Source organism: Zalophus californianus, chromosome 2 (genome assembly GCF_009762305.2).
Source record: "Zalophus californianus isolate mZalCal1 chromosome 2, mZalCal1.pri.v2, whole genome shotgun sequence".
In the NCBI taxonomy this organism is placed as follows: domain Eukaryota; kingdom Metazoa; phylum Chordata; class Mammalia; order Carnivora; family Otariidae; genus Zalophus; species Zalophus californianus.
Window position 1 is genome coordinate 106,826,890 of NC_045596.1, and position 23,594 is coordinate 106,850,483.

The following is a 23,594-nucleotide window of genomic DNA, read 5'->3' on the forward strand; positions in this document are numbered from 1 at the left end:
AGAGGCTAGTTCTCTCAGGTATTTTTCTTTGCTTTGCATTACTTCATATCCTTCCTTCCCTTCTTTCTTTTTTCATCAGCCTCACTGGCCTAGGTTTGCAATTCCCAAATAATGTATCAGCACTTTAATCCTTGCTTCAGGCTCTGTTTCTAGAGAATGAAGGCTATTTCTAATTGGATTGTTATAGAATATATCCAGTGTGTTGGTATTCTCACTTCCAGGCACTTCCCTTTCCAATTTAGTCCAACACACCCCTGAAGCACACATTGAATGTGGCATTCTCCTTCAGTGGGATGCCATTTTCTATAAAATAGAGTTTACATTCTAATCATCGGGCATTAACAGCCCTGTAAATTTGCTCTCAAGATAATTTTCCAATTTTATTTTCCATGATCTTTCATTTATATACCCTGTTCTCTGGCCAAACTGAACTACTTGAAACTTTTTTTTTATTACCCCACATTTTCTGAGCTCCATGCCCTTAATCATGCTGTTCCCTCAATCTGTAATGTCTACATTTACATCTTCTTTCCACATTTTTAAATTCTATCCATCAAGAGCAAGTTCAAATGACACTTCCTTCTCAGATTAACCATCAATTCCCTTCTCTTTGCCTCTAGCCCACAAAATTCAATAATGTCTCTTTTCTGAACCCCCCCCAAATGATCTTATCTATGCTTCTCTTATGGTACTTCCTACTTTTTACCTTACATTGTAGTATTTTGCTATATTTATTCTCCCCAATTAAACCATAAGTTCCCTAAGGGCATATATGACTTATTTACCTTTGTTTCTTTGACACATAACATGATAACTTGCACATAATTGGTGCTTAAGAAAATTTCATGAAACGAATAAACACTCCATACATTATATAAAAGCCTAGGATTATGGCTTAAAACCAAGTAAATTAAAATATTTCTTATCTCAAGCCCTAGATTCTTGGTTTTTCAGGGATATACAAAAGAAAGAAAAGGCCATAGAGATGCTTCTATTTGTAAATCGAAAGGTCAAGAGATATTAATAGTGAGAATGCTGTGGTTTTCTGCCTGTGGCCATCAAACAGAACATGCCATAGCATTTTGCTGACCTTGGACAGTTGGCTAAGACACATTACCAAATGATCTAGCTTCTTCAGAAATAATTAATCTACAAGGTTTCTGAATAATTATTCCTTCTGAAAATGGAAGAAAATTTTGATTAAAAATTCCAGGCTGAGGGTGTTTTTACAGTTCTTTTATATCATTATAAAGTCTAACAGGTTAAAGCCCACAGCAAAAGAATGACTACACAGAAAATGTATAAACTATTTTTTTTAAAGATTTTATTTTTATTTATTTGACAGAGAGAGACAGGCAGAGAGGGAACACAAGCAGGGGGAGCAGGAGAGGGAGAAGCAGGCTTCTCGCAGAGCGGGGAGCCTGATGCGGGGCTCGATCCCAGGACCCTGGGATCATAACCTGAGCTGAAGGCAGATGCTTAACGACTGAGCCACCCAGGCGCCCCATGTATAAACTATTTAAACATACTATTTATAGTGACTCCATATTAATCATTTCTAAGATAAGTGAAATCTTCATAGGAAGACTAGGCAAAAACATTGGCTGAGTATTTCTCTTGCATGAAATGATAAACTATGAAATTCAAATATATTTTGGAATCCAATCATTTATTTATTCATTAATAACAATTAATGAAACTCATATATAGAAATTCCGTAGCATTAGAAAGGTAAATGAATACACTAATGGGCATTATTATTTTCCAGTATATATTAAAACTATGGTATTATATGGCTGACATCTGTATGATAGTATTTTAGATTAGGAAAACATTTTATTAAAATAAAGATAAATTTTACTTAATAAATTAGTACAAATGGAAAATTAAGAAGTTCCACATATAAAAAGGTATAATGATATGGTCATGCATAGTTAAATTTTGTTGGTAGAAATTGACTTTATTAAATCAGTAGAATTAGATAAGTAAGACTTGGTGGGCAAGACACTTGGAAAAGTAATCATGGTGAAGAGAAAGACCTGGTCAAATTTTTCTTTCTTATAACCACAAGAGAGAGGGAAGAAATGGTGTTCAGTTGGAACAATAACAGAATATGTAGAAATGGTTGGGTTGGGGATCAAGGAGGATGCAATGAGCCTGTGAACTCATGAATTTGTGGGCAGATCATTGTCTCTGGTTCTCCCATTGACACCATCATGCCCAATGTAAGTAACCCAGGTGTTTGTGGATCCATGTTGCCTTACTACTCCTACCTATAAGTGTCATCCACTTCATGGGAAACAGCACAGCTCATTCTTTTCAGGGCCCTTTTGTGGGTTGATTCCTCTTGGGAATTACTGGGATAGCTTGCTGCCCCAGTGGTTGTCCTTGCCTCTGCTAAAAATGGACGTCTTCCCAGAGGAGTCAGTCCAGGTTTCTTCGAAAGGAACCACATGACTTCAGTCTGGGGGCAGGCTCACAAAGTCCCAGTTCTGATTAATCCCCTATAAATAAAAGAGGTATACTTTTTGCTGGCATGATTTCAAGAACTTGTGTTTTATAACTTCCTCTTAAAATGGTAAGATACTTCATTCCTTATAGCTATGTATGAAGTTAGTTTCCCAACCACTTTTTTCCCCCTAGAAATTCAGAGAGACCACAGTATTTGAAACAGTTTCAGTGCATCCTTGAAATGCTTTTTTCTGTCTTTTCTGATGGTGACTCTCATAAGTTCTCTGTAGTGTTTACCATACAACCAAATCAATTCACTAAATTAAGTATGCTCTGTGTGAGATGTGAGCAAAGAAAAACCTACTCGGGACAGAATGAGTGCAAAATAAGATATGAAAATCCTTTCACCCTAACACACACACAAAAAAACAAAAATTAGTATCTTGAGTTTCACTTATTGTGGTTCTTTTAAAATTCCAGAATATTCTTTATGCATTGAATAGGGACAGCACAAGGCTTAAAATTGGATCAAAGACCAAGAATTCTAAAAAGTAAATCCAAATAAAAAGTATAAGTTATTGATTGAAAAGAACTAAAAAATAGTTGGGCAGCAGCAGTCAGACAATTTTGGTGAATTTCCAGGATTTCTAACTTTTTGGTTGTGTTTGTCTTATCAATAATAGGCCCTTTATAGCAGAAAAACCCAGGTCAGAAAGCACAGCCCACACACAAAACCTTCAGTATAGTAAGTTTTCATTATTTCCAGAAGAGTGAGATTGGCTGAGACCAATTTAAAACTGGTAGTCACAGTATTGAAGAAAGTGCATTCTAAGAATGCTTCATGGAAGGGTGTCTGGGTGGCTAAGTTGGTTAAGCATCTGACTTCGGCTCAGGTCATGATCTCAGAGTCCTGGGATTGAGCCCTGTGTTGGGCTCAGCATGGAGTCTGCTTGTTCCTCTGCCCCTCTCCCTGCTCATGCTCTCTCTCTCTCTCAAATAAAAAAATAAAATCTTGAAAAAAAAATGCTTCATGGAGTGACTCTTCTATTATATCTGCAAGATGTTTTTCTTATGTATGCACTTGAGTTTGGGATTCAAATAGTCAGTCAGTGAATGTCTAAATCTACATCTCCACAGAATCTGGTCCACCAGAGAACAGTAAGAATTAAATATTAAACAGTGGTAATAATACTAATCTCAAAGAGTGTCTAAAGCTTAATGTTTTAATTCTTACTATGCTCTAGGGTACTAGCTCCAAATACCTGTCAAATAATAGTTACATGGGCAAACCCATACTTATCTACTCCTTTAGTTGTGATGCCTTCCAATTATATAGCTTTTTGAGAAACACTTTCATTGAAATAATCTCATTTAAACCTTATAACAACCCTTTGTGTTATATATTATTATTATATTCTCACAAGTGAGATCTAAGAGATTAGGTGATTTGCCTGTCTCACAACTAAATAAGTGTCAGAGCTGAGATTTCAGCTATTACATATGACTGACTCCAAGTTCAGCACATGCTACAGCCAGAGTTGCCCACATGTAATTACTTTCAAGACATAGTCTCAAGGGGCGGCTGGGTGGCTCAGTCGTCAAGTGTCTGCCTTCCGCTCAGGTCATGTTCCTAAGGTCCTGGGATCGAGCCCCGCACCGGGCTCCCTGCTCAGCGGGAAGCCTTCTTCTCCCTTTCCCACTCCCCCTGCTTGTGTTCCCTCTGTCGCTGTGTCTCTGTCAAATAAATAAATAAAATCTTAAAAAAAAAAAAGACGTAGTCTCAAAAGAACACCTAAAAGAGTTAAGATGGCGTCCAAGTAGGAGGACCCTAGGCTGGTCTTATATGTGGAACACAAGATAACTATCAAATCATCCTAAATACCCCAGAAATAGGCCTGAAGACTGACAGAACAAACTCCACAACAAAAGGGAAAGAAGAAGCCTCGCTGAAGAGTCTAGGAAGGGCAGAGACATGGTTTGGGGCAGAAAGGAATCAGGACTGCTGTGGAGATGAGGGAGCCATGGTCGCAGAAGCGAGGGAGAAAGGGCAGAGAGGGCACAGGAACAGCCATCTGAAGAGGGCCTGTAGCACACCGCAGGGAGATGATTTGCCCTTCTTGGAGGAGTCCCCAAGAGGTAGTATTCCTGGAGACAGCTCTCTGGGCACACAGGAGATGGCTGGCGCCATTTCTCTCCCCGCCCCCCAACAGAAACACGGACGCACCAGCAGGAGGCAGCACTGAGCCAGCACAGGCCGCCTCACTTGCTCCCACCAAACCGCACTTCCCTGCGCTCTGGTGAGACTCTTTCCAGGTCGTGCTCACCTCAGTCCCAGCGCAGTGAGACCCTTCCCCAGAAGACCAGCGCAGGGCCCATCCCAGGTCATGTCCCTAAAGATGGAGTTTGGATGAATCACTGAACTCTACCTCTGAAACCAATAATACACTATATTGTTAATTAATTGAACTTAAAATTTAAAAAAAGGAACCCCCCCCCCCAAAAAAAAGGTGGAGTTCGGAAATTCAGCAGGCTTGGCTGGGTTAGAAGCCATAGGGCTCTGCACTGCTCCTGGTGAGGAGGCAGGCCAACAAGCCAGGGGCAGAGGGTGTGAAAACAGCGATCTGGAAAAGGCCTGGACACCCTAGGGGAGATGATTTGTTCTTCTCAGAGTGCTTTCCTGAGAGGCAGTGGGCTGGGAGACTGCTCTCCGGGGACAAAGGAGGTGGCCACTGCCATTTTCCAGCCCTGCTTGTCAGCATCAACACAGAGCCATCTGGGGTGGTCAGTAGAACAGTGAGGACATGGGCTGCCCAACCTGCTGATGTCAAGTCCCGCATCCTTGGAATCTGGTGGTGCTGCCCTTCTCAGCCAGGCTTGCCTCAGTCCCAGAGCGGCAGGCCCCTTGCCCAGAAGAGCAGCACCAGGCCCGACACAGAACAGACCTCAGCCCCCAACTAGAGAGTTCTGTGGGGCTGCGGTTCTAGTGCAAGGTGTGTCAGGTCCCATTTCACAAGCAGAGCAGAGCACACCTAGTCCAAACTTGAGCCACATTCAGACCAGGGACCAAACACTGCCCACAGCAGGCCAAGGGAGCCTCTGCGGATGACCGGCCTGAAGGCCAGAGCAGCCAGACCACAGCAGCAGAGCGCACGCAGCACACACCAGAGATGCTTGCTCAAGTGCCGGACACTGAGCACTGCATACCCTCTTCTTCATAAAGCCATTTCTCTCCAAAGTGGGAAACAAATGGACTTTTCCTGCACCTAGAAGAGGGCAGAGACTTAGACAAAATGCCAAGATGGAGGAATTCACACCAAATGAAAGAAGAAAAAGTCGTGGCCAGAGATCTAAGCGAGACAGATAGAAGTAACATGCCTAATGGAGAATTTAAAGTAATCCTAAGGATACTCACTGGGATTAAGAAAAGAATAGAGGACTTCAGGGAGACCCTTACCACAGAGATAAAGAGTTAAAAAAAATCAGTCAGAAATGAAAAATACAATAACTGAGTTGGGAAACAGGCTTGATGCAGTGAACACAAGGATGGAAGGAGCAGATCTCTCCATAGACACTTGGCAAGCCAGAAGGGAGTGGCATGATCTATTCAATATGCTGAATGTGAAGAAGACTCTGATCACAAATGGTAAGATTTCATATTTTTGGTGGTTGAGCAATACTCATACATATATATCTATATCTGTCTCCCACATCTTTGTCCATTCATCTGTCGGTGGGCATCTGGCCTCCTTCCATGGCTTGGCTACTGTGGACATTCTGCTCTAAACACCGGGGTGTAGGAGCCCCTTCTGATCACTATGTTTGTATCCTTTGCATAGATGCCTAGTAGTCTAGGTGCTGGCTCATAGGGTAGCTCAATTTTTCACTTTCTGAGGAACCTCCGTACTGTTTTCCAGACAAATGTGGAAATTAAGAAACAAAACAGGATCATAGGGGAAGGGAGGGAAAAATAAAATAAGATGAAAACAGAGAGGGAGACAAACCACAAGACACTCTTAACTCTAGGAAACAAACTGAGGGTTGCTGGAGGGGAGGTGGGTGGGGGGATGGGGTGACTGGGTGATGGGCATTGAGGAGGGCACTTGATGTGATGAGCACTGGGTGTTACATGCAACTGATGAATCACTACACTCTACTTCTGAAACTAATAATACACTATATGTTAATTAATTGAATTTAAATAAATTAAAAATTAAAAAAAGAATGGGAAAAAACCTGCCTGAGAAGACTATCCAGGAAGGTCACCATTCAGAATGGAAGGAGAGATCAAGAATTTGCCAAACAAGCACTAAAGGAGTTTGTGACTCCTAAACCAGAGCTTAATTATTATTGTCAAATGGGGTTCTTGTGAGATGTCATTTCCCATTCTATTCTTTTCTGGGTGGTAATTATTACATAGAATGCCATCTTTTTGTTTTGTTTTGTTTTGTAGAATATGTTTATTTTTCTGTTACCTAATAAATTTTTTTCTCTCTAAAAGAAAAAAGAACACTCTAAGGAAAGTTTTATACATGTATCTATCATCACAAATAAAAGAGACTTTAGTACCTAAGACAAGTCAATAGTTTGGTGTAGACTGCCTTAACATTCAAACGACATCATAATCAACCCAGTTGGAAACAAAACTAAGGCAATAGAGAAATGGGAGTATAATTTAAGAAAAACCAAGTGGTTGGTTTTTACTGCTCAATTTTATTTTTTTAAAAAGCTAAATATTGGTGACTTAGTCGGTTAAACATCTGACTCTTGATTTCAGCTCAGATCAAGATCTCAGGGTTGTGGGATGGAGCCCCGTGGTGGGCTCGGCACTGGGCATGGAGCCTGCTTAGGATTCTCTCTCTCCCTCTGCCTCTGCCCCTCTCCACCTTCAAAAAAAGCTAAATGTTTAGCATTATTTAAGATCAGGTGAAGCTGATACTATGGTTTCAGCACAATGTTTAAGAGGTCTCAAGAATATTGGTTTGTTTTCACCAGCAGGGGGCAGTAGGCATTCCCCATTTGTTACTTATGCATTGTATAGGGGCTCCCCACCGCCAAACTCCCCATTTGAGAAGTCTAAGGAAAATGGACTGAAGTGTGCTGACTTAGTTTAATTCTTAAAAGTACTCCTAAAGGTCTGCAGCACTAAAGCTTTCTAGCAGAATGCATCATAGTTTTAAATTTCTCTACAAATTTTAGCTAGGAATTGGGGAAAAGAAATTCAAGAATGTGTAATTAACTTTCATTATTCAAGATCAGAATAAGCTGTTTAAATACTTTTTATTATTGGAAGTTCAGTTTGTACTTATCTCTAAACAAGGGACACCAGGGTCTGCCAGGGACATTGATGGTAAATAGTCCGCTCACTTTCTAGAGAGAATCCTTTTCCCTCTACCCCACAAAAAAAAAAATGCTGAATAAAGGAAGTCACAAATGTATATCAGTCTGTGTAGTTGAGTTATGAGTTAATTACATCAAGGCTAGCAAAAATGGCGGAATGCCTGGATGGTACGAATTATGTCGTGAATCGTGGGAAAGCATGAGGAATGTAAGAAACAGACATAGCCCCCCAAAGAGGTGTTATGCAGATAAAGCTGCAGCAGCCTGACCTCTGAAGAATCCTGACTGACCCTTCCTCCACATCTTCAGCCTCTAACCCTTCACTTCTCATACCTGCCCCAAAACACTCAGGTAAGATGTAAAACCTTAATATGTACAGTCTGTCAGAAAGCACTGATGTGTTTTAAGCTCCTGAGAGAATTTCAAGGAAAAACAGACTAATACCTCAGGGCCCTTGGTTCCCAGGCTATGAGCTGATCCTGAAGCCAAAACTTAATTCACAGAGAAGTCTCAGCATCTATCACAGAAGCATTTTAAATTGGAATGTACAGTGCCTGAAGGCCTCCTTCCCCCATTCATTGGGGGCAACCGTCTCCAGTCCTGGACCAGACCCATCACTGTTACCTTTTAGGAGAGTTACTTAAAAGTATGAGAAAATTAAGAAGTAGTGCTTCCTCACCAGAAAGGTTACAGACTCTTTCAAGTGAATCCTGATGAGGAGAAGGTATGACTTTAGGCTTATGGGCTCTATAAAAGGCCAGAATTATTACAGATGGAGGTTTAAAAGTGCATCCTAAAGAACAACAAGTGCATTTTGTTGGGGTGTAATTTTAATGTTTGAGTGGGCATTAGTACCATGAATTAGATAGAATCTAAAACAAAGGCACTTTCTTCTTTAATGTGCTGCATTTGACATCTAGTATTATTCTGTCTCTGGGAACTGGATTCTGAGTTTCACAGATTCCCCCTGCCAAGTCCATACCCCCTAGCTACCCCAGTCTGACGCTAGTGCTCTACTGTCCGGATATGTCAGCATCACCGAAAGAATGCCCTAGCATCCAAACCATTACTGGTAAAGCAGTTCTTGGAAATCAGTTAGCCACTGCAGGGGAAGCAATTGAAGTTGTTAACTTGATTTCTAACAACACAGAAAAGGGCATTTCCTTTGTCCTCAGTTGACCAAAAATGCTTTTAAACACTCAAGTGGGAACAGTTTGCAAGTGGCCAGTGTGCTCATGGTTATCAATTCAAGGCCTGTTTCCCAGGTTGGAGAAGCCCATGTGTGCAGTTGCCTTTCTGAGGGCACACCTCCTGCAGAGGTGTTGACAGAAAGGAGGAGGAAGGGAAAATAATGTGACCTGCTTTCACCAGGAAGCTTCAGATCATTTCCCTTTGTCTCTGCGCCTCTTTGGGAGATTTTGATCTAATCTGCTGTGGTGAGAAGAAACTCTCCACATTAAAAAAAAAAAAAAAAAAACCAAAAACCCAACTTTCATTTTCCTCCTAAGAAATGGAATTTTATTTCTGGATGACAAGGGCTTTGGAAGGCCATGGTGTGGTATATGACTGATCCTTTCACAGCTGTTGAACATCAGTAGACTACACATCCAAAGTATAGAGGTAGCGCTTAAAATATCAGCCAAAGGAAGAGTTTAGAGAGAGCAGTATGTCTTTAAGGAACGATTGGATGTTATTGAATCTTTCAAATAATGGTGTAACCTTGGTGACAGGGCAACAATCTTCATGGGCTGTATTCATACAGAACTGAGTTCATGGAGATAGCACAGGGGGGTCAGACATGTGGGGCCCCTGTTAGCCATTTATCTATTATTAGTATTATCCTACACCCATTATCTACTTTTTCTCCAGTCTCTTGGATACTCAGCAGAGATGCTCTAAGAATGTCTATAACTTAATCTCCTGCCTGGCATGACCTAGAAGTACAGTTGTACAGTGACAGGGGGTTAACTAAGCTCTTAAAAAAGGTGCTATGGACACAGAGGTACAAGATGGTGGAGGGACACTTCCCTTGATGACAGGGAAGAAGAAGGCTGAAATCCCAAAGTGCTTTCTGACATTTGCCACCCACATAAATTGATGAGTTAGTTATTAAGGGCCTTTCTGCTTAATTAGAAATCAAACCAAAGACCCTGGTGTCATAATTTATTCTCCTGCAAAATGATGTGACACAGGTTCTAGCCATAACCACAGAGGAATCGGAGGTTGGTAAATGACCCTCTGAGTGAAAACTTCAAAGACACAGGAGGTGCAGAGGGAAGAAAATGTATCATTAATAAACAGGATGAGGCAAATGGGCAAACATTCACCTATGATGTCACCTGCTTCTATATGATGAAATATTACACAGACAGTTTCAGAACACTATATATCATAGGATTCCATTTTTCATTACTTCAGCAATGTGAGATACTAAATTAATGTTACATTATTTTTTATAATTAAATTTAAAAAGATCCCAACTCTGTTTGCTGAAAGCTACAAATGAGTGAAGTACCTGGTATGAATGTACTGGTTTCCTCAACTACTGCCCGTCAGTGGGCGCTGGCATCGGTCCCTGTTTTACAAACATCCTTGTTCATGGAATCTTAAATATTGAAACTTTTGAATTTTTTTTATTTCAAACATACAGAAAAAAAAGTTGGAAATCTAAAAACACTCAAGTACTTAACATTATTTTTTAAACAGTTGTTAACATTTTGTCATATTTATTTAAGGGTTTAAAAAAATGTTATTTATAAAGACCTCTTTATTCTTCTTGCATTCCACTTTTTTCCCTCCCTAACCACTATCTCAAATCAGCTATATATTGTTCTCCTCCACATTTACTATGTATTTAAAGTTCATTTAACTAGGCTCATACTTTAGGTATCTATTGCAATTTGTTTTTTATTCAACATTGTATCTTTTAAGACTTCTCCACATTGACGCATGTAGATCCAATTCTTTAATTTTGACAGATTGACTCTACCACAGTTTATGTAACTGATATTTACTTATAAAATGCCATGCTATTGGGGTGCCTGCGTGGCTCAGTTGGTTAACCGTCTGACTCTTGGTTTCAGCTCAGGTCATGATCTTGCGGTTGTAGGACTGAGCCTGGCATCGGGCTCTGTGCTCAGTGCAGAGTCTGCTTCAGATTCTCTCTCCCTCTCCCTCTCATTCACTCTCTCTCTCAAATTAATTAATTAATTAATTAATTAATTAAATTTTTAAAAATACCATGTTATTCATATTGTTTCCAGTTATTCACTATTATAAACCATGCTTCATTAATCCCCCTTGTACAAGTCTTCTGAGATTCTAGTTGGTGTATATACCAGCTATGAAGTTGATGGGTCAGCTACTACACTTTTCATCAACTTCACATGGTATTGCCAAACTGGTACCAATTTGCACTCCTACAGTGTGTAAAAATTTCTATTTTTCCACATTTTTACCAAATATTTTCATCTTTGTCAACCTTGTAATATGAAACATTATCTTATCATAGCTTTTCTTTTTTTTTTTTTTTAATTAGGCTCCATGCCCAGTGTGGGGCCCTTATCATAGCTTTTATTTCACAGATTTCTAGTGAGTTAAGCATATTTTCACTTACTGGCCATTTGGTTTTCCTCATCTGTGAATTTATATCTTTTGTCCAATTTTTTCTGCTTGGATTGGCTATGTTTTTCTTATCGATTTGGAAGAATTCTTCGTAGTAGATTGAAACGTATGAAATTGCCATTTTTGTAGGTGAAAAATTACTGATTATTGGCAAGTTCCTATAGATAAAACAAACATTTCTGAATATTAATCTTTTGCTCATTATATGAAAGGCAGCTATCTTCTGATAGTTTATAGCTTTTCTTTCAAATGTGTTCTGGACATCCTTTGGAATGTAGAAGTAAATATTAATAGAGCCACTTTATCAACATTTTCCTTTATGTTTCATGCTTTTTCTGTGTCTTATTACAGGAATCCTTTCCTACCTTTATACCATAATATTTCTATGGTACAGATTTCCCAGAAGTGGGATTTCTGGGTTAAAGTGTGTGTGTGTGCGTGTGTGTGTTTAAATTTTACCTAAATTTCTAGTATCAATGTGTGAGTATATCTCTTTCAAAAAACTATCTAATGAATGAGAAGAAAAATATCATTGTTATTTTAATTTACATTTCCCTGACAACTAGTGAAATAAAGCATCCATCATTTTATGGATTTAATCATCATTTGGATTTGTTCTGTGAATTTTCTATTCATATTATTTGCCATCATGTCTATTGCTTTGTTTATCTTTTCTTATTAATTTGTAGGAGTTGTTTGCATTTTACAGATATTAACACCTTATCTGATATATCTATGCCAGTTTTCCCTTAATCTAGCATTTGTTTTATCAATTGTATGTCTTTCCATACCCAAATTTTTACATTTTTATGTATCATATATATCCATCTTTTCTTTTCTTTTCTTTTCTTTTAAGATTTTTTATTTATTTGACAGAGAGAGACACAGCAAGAGAGGGAACACAAGCAGGGGGAGTGGGTGAGGGAGAAGCAGGCCTCCCGCAGAGCAGGGAGCCTGATGTGGGGCTCGATCCCAGGACCCTGGGATCATAACCTGAGCTGAAGGCAGACGCTTAACCACTGAGCCATCCAGGCACCCCAAATAAAATCTTTTAAAAATAAATTAATTAAGTTTAAAATATTTGTGGGGCATGTGGCTGGCTCAGGGGGAAGACCATATGACTCTTGATCTCCGGGTAATGAGTTCGAGCCCCACGTTGGGTGCAGAGATCACTTAAATAAATAAATAAACGTTTAAAAAATGTTGTAAAATATGAAGAAGATCTAAAAGATGTACACCAAATCTTTATTGTGCCTCTCTCTAGAGGTTGGGAATTATGAAAACTTCTCTTTTTTATTTCTATATCTTTTGAATTATTATTTTCATCTTTGCAGTTAGGAGAATAAATATATTTAGGAAAATGTCACAAAATGTTAGAAAGGATGTTGGCAGCAAGTGAAAACCTTCTAAACAAAACTTGCAAAATCTTTCCAGATATTTACCCTCAGAAACACCCTTTTTATATACTTGGGGGAAGGGAGCTATGATGACTGTGCAGTGACAAGAGAGAAATGTTTTACATGTTCACAAAAGCTGTTAGGTATAATGAAAAGATCCCTGGATTAGCAGTCAGGCCATTTGGGTTTTCATCCTGGCTTTGATATGAGATAGCTGTGTAATTTTGGTAAGTCTCAAACTCTCCTGATTCTTTCCTAAAACTGGACAATCTCCAAAGTCCCTTCAGCTCTAAAATTTCATGATAAAAATGATTTAAAGAATCTTGGTTGGTAGTTATGACTCTAGTTACAAGTATCATATTGTAACTAGCCATAAAACATCGAAATTAACTTTCTTCTTTGAAAGGGTAGATGTATCTGCCTGTCATTCTTTCAGCCCTTCCTGATTTACAATGACCACTGAACTGAATGCTTACCAGAGCTTTTGCCTGGAAAATGCCCCACTGACTAGAGAGCTGGGATTTTGCTCCCAATATCATCAGGAGCAAAAAATAGACCGCTACCAGACCCAACAGCTGGGCTGGCTCCTTCTGGGCAGCCTGCCAGCATGTGAGTACAGGGACACATTCACTGGGCACTGGGATCTCCACAAACATGCTCGCCTCTGCTCACTTTCTCTCTCCTTAGGCCCTCAAGGCCTGAGCAGCTGTGCGACTCATGTCCTGGTTACTGAGAAGAGCCACCTTGGTTCCATCCGGATGGCTGTGAGACACTGTTCTCCACAGCTAATTGCATTTCTGTAATAGATTTGTTCTCAGTTTCTACTTTTTAATAATCTCACCGAGCTCTGCCTTAGGCAGCACAAATGGTTTTTCAGTCTTCTATCTGACCTAATTGAGTAGTCCTTCTCAACCAGGTAGAAGAAGGATCTATTTCCACCTTTCTAACACCAAACCCAACCCACCTCGCTATTTGCCTTTCTAGCTGGGGCTTCTTAAAAATAGCATTTTGGAGAACTAGACTGAGGATAGCAAAAGATAATGCTGCTTCTCTATAAGAGAATCAATAGGCTTTTATCCCTAAAGATGAAACTGCTATTATACTGAGTGGTTTGGACTAGAAATCATAGGATTTTAGGTCAGGTGGGTCTCAGTGTCACATTATCTAACTAAATTTCCATATACTTTATTGGCTCATATTAAAGTATGAATATATAACCTGCCCCAGTTCTTGCTGACCAATCCAGCTTAAGAGTATAATCTTTTAATTTATTAATCAACAGGTATTTACTGAACATTGTGCCCTACTTAATAGTGGATAACAAGATAGAATGTAATATGATTCTGGAGTAGCTTGTAGAGTTAGAAATGCCTAGAACCGAGATGACAAAAGATTCGGTCTCATTCAAACCCAGAAAGGTATTAAGCATAAAGTTAAGAAACTAAACTTCTCATTTCTCTTGTGCTTTTGGTAAGTATGTTGCATATCCAAGCAAACTGTCCTGTTCCTTCAACCTGTTGAAAAGAGAGCCATAGGAATGAGGGCACAAAGAATATGGGGACATGGTTTCCTGCATACATTTCAGTTATGAAAACTCAATATGTATTTCTCTCAATAAATATATAGAGAGAACCATTTTAATTGTGCTGGTGATTCTTTCTGCCATTTCACTTACTGAGGGTATGTTTGAGAGAGTGTGACCTGGGAGACATGTGTAGCTGACTTATAATGCATTGATTATTCATATGAGCAGAAATGTAACTTTGTTTTCTATAACTGAATATAATTTAACTCTCAAGCCCTCATTTCTGATACAATGTAAACATACTGTTATGTCAAAAATAACTCAGTCTCCTCTAGTTTAATACTTTGTCTGTTTGGGTACATATTTAGGCAACTGCAGGATTCTTCTCCTTACCATCCTTCTGCCCTTTTGCTCAGGAGAGACCCAAGTTATGGGTCTCATCTGAGCACTCTTCTCTGGTCTTTGCTGACGTCAGTTGAGATGTGACTTTTTCCTTCCTAGTGTCTGGGCATTGTGACAACATCCCACTGCAGATGGTTGGCAGTCCAGGCTCCAGATCCACTCTCTACACATTGCCCTTGACCCAACCCAGGCTTCTTTTGGTCCTCTAAGCATGTCTGCACCTTCCCTGGGGAACTCAGGAATGCTCAACTGGAGATAGTGAGGCTGCTTTCAGACCCATCCCCATAGACACTTCAATGCATTGACTCAATGGTTAGGATCTGCAGGGCCATTAGAATTATTAAAAGCAAATGTAACTCATCAGTTACTATTTCAAAATAGCCTACATATTGATCTGCTGTTCTCTCAATCTGTCCTAGTGTATCAGATGCTGAATGTAATCCTAGTGTTTTAAAGATACATTTTCATGAACAATATTGCCCTTAAATGCAAATCAACCATTTAATTTAGAGCCTCACCAAAGCTGGAGGAAACATTGGCTGAGTTAGATTTATTTAAACATGGTGTGTGTTGGTTTCCAGCATGGTGCCCTCCTAAGGGAATTTCAAAGCTACTTTTGCTTGCTCATGATTTTCACCTTATATTCTGATTTTATAAATGTTTTATAACATTTTGAAGATGTGATGTCACAGAATCTGTGGTTAATGACTTGGTTGCTAAAACTGGGTGTAGTGCAAAAAGAGAACTAATGACAGCAGTGTTCTTAGAGCATTGCTAGAATCAGGATTTCTTTGGAGAGTTTAGAGAAACCATTTAAGAAGCCTAGAGAGATGTGGTCTATACCTACTTGCTGGAGAGCAGGAGCCTACCTGTCTTGTCCTCCTCTGGATCCCTGGCATGTAGCATTGTACATCGTGCATATTGGGTGCTTAATATACTTGTTGAATAAGTCAGTTAACAAACTTCCAAACAGCAGTTTTATCTCAATGGAACGTAGAATATACTGGTTATTGAAGTAAAATATTCAATTTGAACAAAGCTAGTGGAACTTCCAAGGAGCTATTCATCAGAGTCTCTATGTCATGACAGGATACTGACTTAAAAAAAAAAAAAAAAGATGGTGGGGTACCTGGCTGGCTCAGTTGGTAGATCATGTGACTCTTGATCTCTGGGTCATGAGTTCAAGCCCCACATTGGGTGTAAAGATTACTCAAAAAACAAACAAACAAACAAACAAAAACACTATTTAAAAAAAAGAAAGAATACATCTTATACATACCCTGGATACCCTGGATTGGACTGCCTCCTTTGAATTTATAAGCCAGGCAAACTCCCATGATGCCTGGCCTTTTGATTTTACATTAAGGAATTACATTTACTTCATACAGAATATTCTGTGGTGCCTAGCATTTCAGCCAACTCAACTCACAGAGAGAACTAATGACAGCAGTGTTCTTAGAGCATTGCTAGAATCAGGATTTCTTTGGAGAGTTTAGAGAAACCCATTTAAGAAGCCAGAGAGATGTGGTCTATACCTACTTGCTGGAGAGCAGGAGCCTTTTCTAAGAATCTAAGACACGATCCTTAGAAAAGGCCTCTGAGTAACCCCATATAGCTCCAGGTGTAAATGATCCCCCTTAAACTCTCATGCAAACCATATTCATGCTTATATGCCAGGTATCTTTTAAAGGCCTACTTATTGGGTTGCTTGACCCATGGAAATTTGAAGCAGCAAACCTCAGAGGGATGGGGAAGGCTGCCAAGGTGAGCACACTGGCCACTGAAGATGTGGCCATTGAAGGAAAAGGAAGTGAAACTAAGGCCCCAACATGGAACTGCAGCCCTGCTTCTAGTGGACATTTTTCCTAATGCAGCTTCCTTTTCTTTGAGGACCCTCCCTCTTCTCTATATGGTTCTGGTGTCATCATCCCAAGTGTAATACCCCCCAACTCCAACTACTGTAGAGGTAAGCACGGAAGTGATACTTAGCCCCCCTCAAAACCTGGAGATGCAGGCTGGTGCCAGGAGCAAGATGCATCTGAACCTTACTAGCATAGAAGGATGTTGATGTGGGGCTGCAGATGGCCCCATGGAGAGACAGGTTTGGAGGTTTTCTATGACAAGCAGTCATGCCAGTTAGAAAGAAAAGGTGTTTTGATGTCATCAGGTCCAGGTGCAGACCGGAGGCTCTCATTCCTGTTCACCAGCTGAAATGAAAACTGGGTTTGCTGATGTTTCTCCCCAGGCAGTTTTCAGTAGCTCTTGACATTTATACCTAATAGCCCACATCAGACCCAGCGCCTCTGGCTTCAGATCAGTCTGTAATCTGCCCACCCACCCTGCCTGCTTGTGCCCACCTCTCCCTGGCAGCCCCTTCTCCTCTGGCCTGAGTCTCACAGCCATCTAGACACACTCTGCTCTCCCTACCCCGTGCCTGGAAAGACCTGCTCTCCCGCTCCTACGACCTCCTTCTTGCCTACCTAGATCACAGAAGTTTCCCACAATGCTTTCAGTCCACATTCGTTTTTCACCCTAACTTCTGTTGCACTTTTTTGCCCTTACCTCCTAATTAGCAACTTGTTACATAGTGCCTCCTCTGTCACTCCCCAGCCTCATACCCTGCTTTATTTTTCTTTATAACACTTAACATCCCTTGACATAGTATGTGTGTGTATGTATATAGATGTATTTTGGGGCTTTTTGGTCTGTTTGTTTGTCTGACTTGCTAGAATGATCCAAGTGCACACACTGAAGCATCACATGCCATCCAAGGCCCAGTGCATTGCTGCATTCAGATACACAGAGGACCATCAGAGAAAGTTGACTGGTTTCTTTTCCTCTGCAGGACAAGGCCTGAGATGTCTTGAGGACTGTATACCTCACAGGCTTTGAACTAAGCCATCAGAGTACACAGCCATTCCAGATTCATTTCTCTCACATCTCTAACACCATAATACTAATAACCACCAACTGCTGGTGAGTCCTCACCATAATGCCACGAATTGATTTACTGCTTTGCACACATTTTCTCAATTAATTCTTACTTGAGCCATGGACTGTCATTCTCTTCCTTTTACACAAGTGGAAACTCAGGCACAGAGAGATTAAGCAACTTGCCCAAGGTCACACAGTGAGTAATTAGTGGGACTAGGGTTTGAACCCAGACAGACTTCTCCAGAATCTGCACTCTTAATCCCTTCGCTTTGTTACTGCCATGTTATCCGGTTAACACATTTAGTGACAAAGGCTCTAGCAGCCAGATTAGCTTCCTGTTTAATGACTAATCTATTAAGGTAATATTATATGATGTGATTAAAAGTTTAAAACAAGGGGCCTGTGGGTGACTGAGTTGATTAAGCATCTGCCTTCAGCTTAGGTCATGATCCCGGGATCCTGGGATCGAGCCCTACATTGGGTCCTGCTTTTCCTCCCCTCTCTCTCTCAAATAAATAAATAAAATCTTTTTAAAAAACTTAACAAAACAAAACAAAACAAAAGATCACCACTTGTAATTGAGTGGCTCTTCAGCTGCAGTGTGCAGGGAACACAGGCACTACCTGGACCCTACACTCTCATGGTCCAAACTTCCACAACAAGCCCAGGCCTATTGATGTTTGAAATCTGCTTCTCAGTTCTGCATTTGTGATTTTATAATACTTCCACATGCATTAGTATCCCATTAATTGGCTAGTATATAGGAACAGTTGTCTTAGGAAGGGAGGGGATTTTTTTTCTTTTCTTTTCCATTAAAACCACAGGTCTACAGAATGAAATTCTCAATCTAATGAGTGCAACCTGGAAAGTAATTTCATGGGCTGTAGTACTTTGATGGCAATAATTCTTGGATGTCAAAAAGATAAGGACACAGTTTTCTGCTTCTAATTTTATTCTTAGAAAATGATGATACTGAGTTATCCATAGAGTGCCCCTGTAGATTAATTCCAGTTTTTCTTTTGTAGAGGAGATTTAAAGGAAGTCTTAATCTGCTTTATATTTAACTCTTATCTCCACACTCTGTATTTAAAAATAGAAAGCTGGACTCTAGTCTCACCTCCACAGACTCTCAGAGGGCTGAAGTTAACCCGAGGGTAAGGATGGGCTGAGAGCCACTCCAGGTCTCTCTCTGGTTTAGCACCCCTCACTGACTTTCCCAACAGCCCCTTCTTTCCAATTTTCAATCCAAGAACCTCATACTAACATGTCTGAAATGAGCAGTTCTTATTCTATGATTGTTGAATGATATTTAGCATACTGATCAGGTACTTTTCATTTGTCATGAAACTCGGATTCTGAATCCTTTCAGAATCTGCAATCTTGGAAATGTTCTGCGTCCTTTAGTTGTTTTCTCCTGAATCCATGCTTAAGGTGGGAAGAGAAGTAAGGAGTACTTTGATTTTTCTTTTTCTCTTCAGCTGGGGAAAACTGCTCTGGAGGGGCGCCTGGGTGGCTCAGTCATTAAGCGTCTGCCTTTGGCTCAGGTTGTGATCCCGGGGTCCTGGGATTGAGCTCCACATTGGGCTCCCTGCGCCACGGGAAGACTGCTTCTCCCTCTCCCACTCCCCCTGCTTGTGCTCTCTCTCTCTCTCTCTCTCTCTCTCTCTCTCTCTCTCGCTCGCTCGCTGTGTCTCTCTGTCAAATAAATAAATAAAATCTTAAAAAAAAAAGAAAACTGCTCTGTAGTACTTCCCCCTTCCCCCCTATTTCCCTTTTCCTCTCTCCTACTCTTCGTACTTCCTTTTCCCATCTCACTTTTCCAAATCCTCTCTTTTCTTCCCCTTGCCTCTCTTCCCTCATCACACCAACGTCTGAGGCAGCAGGAAGGACAGGAAGAGTTTAGGAGGTGGGGAGAGTGGGAGTCAGGGCAGTGCCTTCTTACCTACCTGTCGTTCTCCTTCCTGAGCTTCAGAAATACAGTTGAGGGTCACCTGTCCAAGAACTAATAATCTAGTCAGTCTAGATCAGAAAGGGTGAGGCGCCTCTATGGAAACCTCTGCAGTTCTGGGTTTCTGGCATTTTCATCCTGGCAAAGTTAGCAAGCCTGATGAACTGTGGCTTGTGTAAGGGCAGAGGGAAAGACAACAGCGCAGTATGCGAGCAGAGCATCTCTGTATGTTATTCCTGCCCTCAATTCACATATACTCTCCCTCCAGCACGTTCTTCCTCCTGGTCTTACCCCAGTGGCATGTTTTCAATTCTAGTTTCTTTTTTTTTTTTTTAAGATTTTATTATTTTTCAACAGCGAGAGAGGGAACACAAGCAGGGGCAGAGGCAGAGGGAGAAGCAGGCTTCCCGCGGAGCAGGGAGCCTGATGCAGGGCTCGATCCCAGGACCCTGGGATCATGACCTGAACTGAAGGCAGATGCCTAACGAATGAGCCACCCAGGCGCCCATCAATTCTAGTTTATTAAGCCAAATACCAAAAGGAGGCTATTTTGTGCTTTGTTAATTGGAAAAAAAAAATTTACAGCTCTTAGGGGAAAAAGAGCCTTTGTATTTTTTCTCTATTCCCTCTTCTTCACCACGACAATTGTAAGAGTATCAGTGGAAGCCACTTACTGTGTGCCTGACTGTGCGGGTACTGAATGTACATTCAGAGGAAACAGAGCCCCTCAAATTGTGGGGCCACCCACAACTTGAACAAGTACCAGTGGGTTCCAGGACAGTGCTTTCCAAATGGGATTATTTAGTAGAACATGAAATTAAGTTAGTTGTGAAGACTGGCATTTTGAAAAAAATTAAGAGAATGGAATGGAATGGAACAAAATAGAAAAATATCAGAGGATATTGCATGCAGTAGGAATAAGTATTATTTTGTGAAAATTTGCTTTTAGTTAAATACACACATCTCTACCTATCTAAAATGGAGAGTCTGATAGTACTTACTGATATCTGGGAGCTTCTCTACATTTGCCGGTCTCCCTTACAACCAGGAGTATGACTGAGATCTGGCTGCAAGAGTATGTCCAAAGGGAAAATGCCACTTCCAGATCCAGCACATAAACTCTCCCACATAGGCTCCTCCACTCTTTCGTCCTTCCATATGCCAGCTGGATGACAGCAGGCAACCTTGAAGCCGCAGACTGTCAGAGCCACAATGTGGAAGTATCCTGGGTCCCTGAGTCATCATTTGGAGGAGGGCCACTCACCAGAGTCACCTGACCAGGGATATCAGCTTTGAGCTTTATGTGAATGAAAAATAAACTCCTACAATATTAAGCCAGAATGTTTCACCTACCCTGTACATGTGCACGTGTGTGGGTGCACTTGGCTTATGCTATAGCATATATTTCTTAATGTACATTTTAATCAAAAATACTTGAAAGCCACTACTCTGGATAGTATGTTTCAAATGTAGTCCTGGATCAACTGTAGTTGAATCACTTGGAATGTTCATTATAAATGCAGATTTCTGGATCCTACTGAGATCTACTGAGTAAGGAAGGATCATGGTGCTGGGGCTCAGGAATATTTAACATGTTCAGCAAACCCCAAAGATGAACCTTATGAACACTAAATTTTGAAAACAGCTATTGCCCCAGCATGGTAGAAATGTACTTTCTTGGCAACCCTGGGCTGGTTTAATCCACCAAGCTTTATACCTATTTTGTTTGGTCACTGTCTAAAGTGTGAGTCTCTCCCTATTCCCCACTCTCTCTCTATATATAATCTTATGACAATAATGCTCTATAATGATTCACATAATCCTTTTCTAAGAATACTTCCCACTCCTCTCCGCCTTCCTAAACACTTTAACTGTCCTCTAAAAGCTTATTGTATAATTAACAAAAATACTTATCTCTAAAACCATTTCCCTGAACCTTTTCTTAATCTTCTGGCTCTCCCCTGAGTTATCTGTTCTGCTTCTCAATGGCAGCTGTTTATTTTCCACATTTTATAGACAATTCTGAGGGTTGGCAAGTGGGGCAAGTCCCTTCATCTGGTACTCACTGCCACTTCCCAACCACGACTGCTCTACTCTTTTGGATAGGGCTATATCAATTAATATGCCTTTGGTTGCAAGTAACGAAATACCAACTAGAAGAGCAATAAACAATAAGGACATTTAAGATCTCACATTATGGGGCGCCTGGGTGGCTCAGTCATTAAGCGTCTGCCTTCGGCTCAGGTCATGATCCCAGGGTCCTGGGATCGAGCCCCGCATTGGGCTCTCCATTCAGTGGAAAGCCTGCTTCTCCCTCTCCCACTCCCCCTGCTTGTGTTCCTGCTCTCACTATGTCTCTCTCTGTCAAATAAAGAAATAAAATATTAAAAAAAGATCTCACATTATAAGAAGTCAAAAGCTTCAGTGATAACTGGCTAATTCAGCAGCTCTTTTCATATTTCCACAATCCTCTCCAGCATGTTGAGTTTTATCCTCAGGCTTCTTCCCTCATGATCACAGGATGGCTGCTGCAACCCCTGACATCATATCCCTCACAGCTATGTCAGTATTACTTCCTATGTCTACTGTAACAAATTATCACAAACTTGGTGGCTTAAAACAATAGAAATTTATTCTCTCACTGGTTGGAGACCAGAAGTCTGAACTCAGTATCACTAAGCTGAAATCAAGGTGTCAGCAGGGCCATACTCCCTCCAAAGGCTCTAGAAGAGAATCTGTTCCTTGCCTTTCCCAGCTTCTGGTGGCTGCCAGTATTCCTTGGCTTTTGGCTACCTCACTCCAGTCTCTGCTTCTATCTTCACATTGCCTTCCTCTCTACGTATCTTTCTTCTGTCCATATCAAACTTCCTTTTGCCTCTCTCTTGTGAGAACATTTAGGATACGTGTCATTGCATTTGCAGCCCATCTGGATAATCTAGAATAATCTCCCTATCTCATGATCCTAAAATTAATCAGAACTACAAAGATTCTTTTCCCATGCAAGGTAACATAAATTCTAGGGATAAGCAAACTAGATTTTTCTGAGGGCCATTATCCAACTTATGTCTATGTCCAAAGTAGGAAGAATAATTCTCCTCATCTATAATTTCTTAACAGGGAGAAAATCTTTCCCAGGAGCTACCTGTCTTAGTCTGTTTGGGCTATTATAACAGAATACCATATACTAGGTGGCTTAAACAACAAACATTTTATTTCTCACAGTTCTGGAGGCTGGAAAGTTCAAGATCAAGGCACTGGAGACCTGATGTCTGGTGAGAGCACTCTTCTTGGTTTTCAGACTGCTGAATCCAGTTGTATCCTCACATGGCCCAGAGAAAATTTCTCTTTCTTGAACTTCTTTTATAAGGGTACAAATCCCATTCATGAGGGTTCCACCTTCATGATGTTAACTACCTCCCAAAGCCTTTACTTCCTAATACCACCACATTGTGGGGGGCAGGTAGGATTTCAACATATGTATTTCCAGGGGACATAAACATTCCATCCATAACACCCCCATCCCAGCATATTGCTTCCTATTTCTACTGGTTGAGCTTAGGTCATGAAATCATGTATGTGGCTTCTTTGGAGGAGGAAGACTCTATTAGAAAAAAGAAAAGATGAGAGACTGAGGGAAGATGGTTGATTAGAAACCATCAATATCTGTTTCTTCCAATAAATGCAGGGCTCCTCACTCACTGGGGAGTCTGCTTGAGACTCTCTCTCCCTCTTCCTGTGCCCCTCCCTTTACTCACACACACACATGCACACAAAAACTCTCTCTCTCTCAAATAAATAAAGCTTTTTAAAAAATCATTCCAATTTCTAACCTAAACAGGAGCAACTCTTTTCTGTTTCTAAAACCCTCACTCTTAGGATGTTCTTAAAATTTTGTTATACTAAAATTACTTCATTTTTATGTTAAAAGAACTTCTATCTCTTTCCCAACCTTCATATATATTACAAAGTCTGTTTC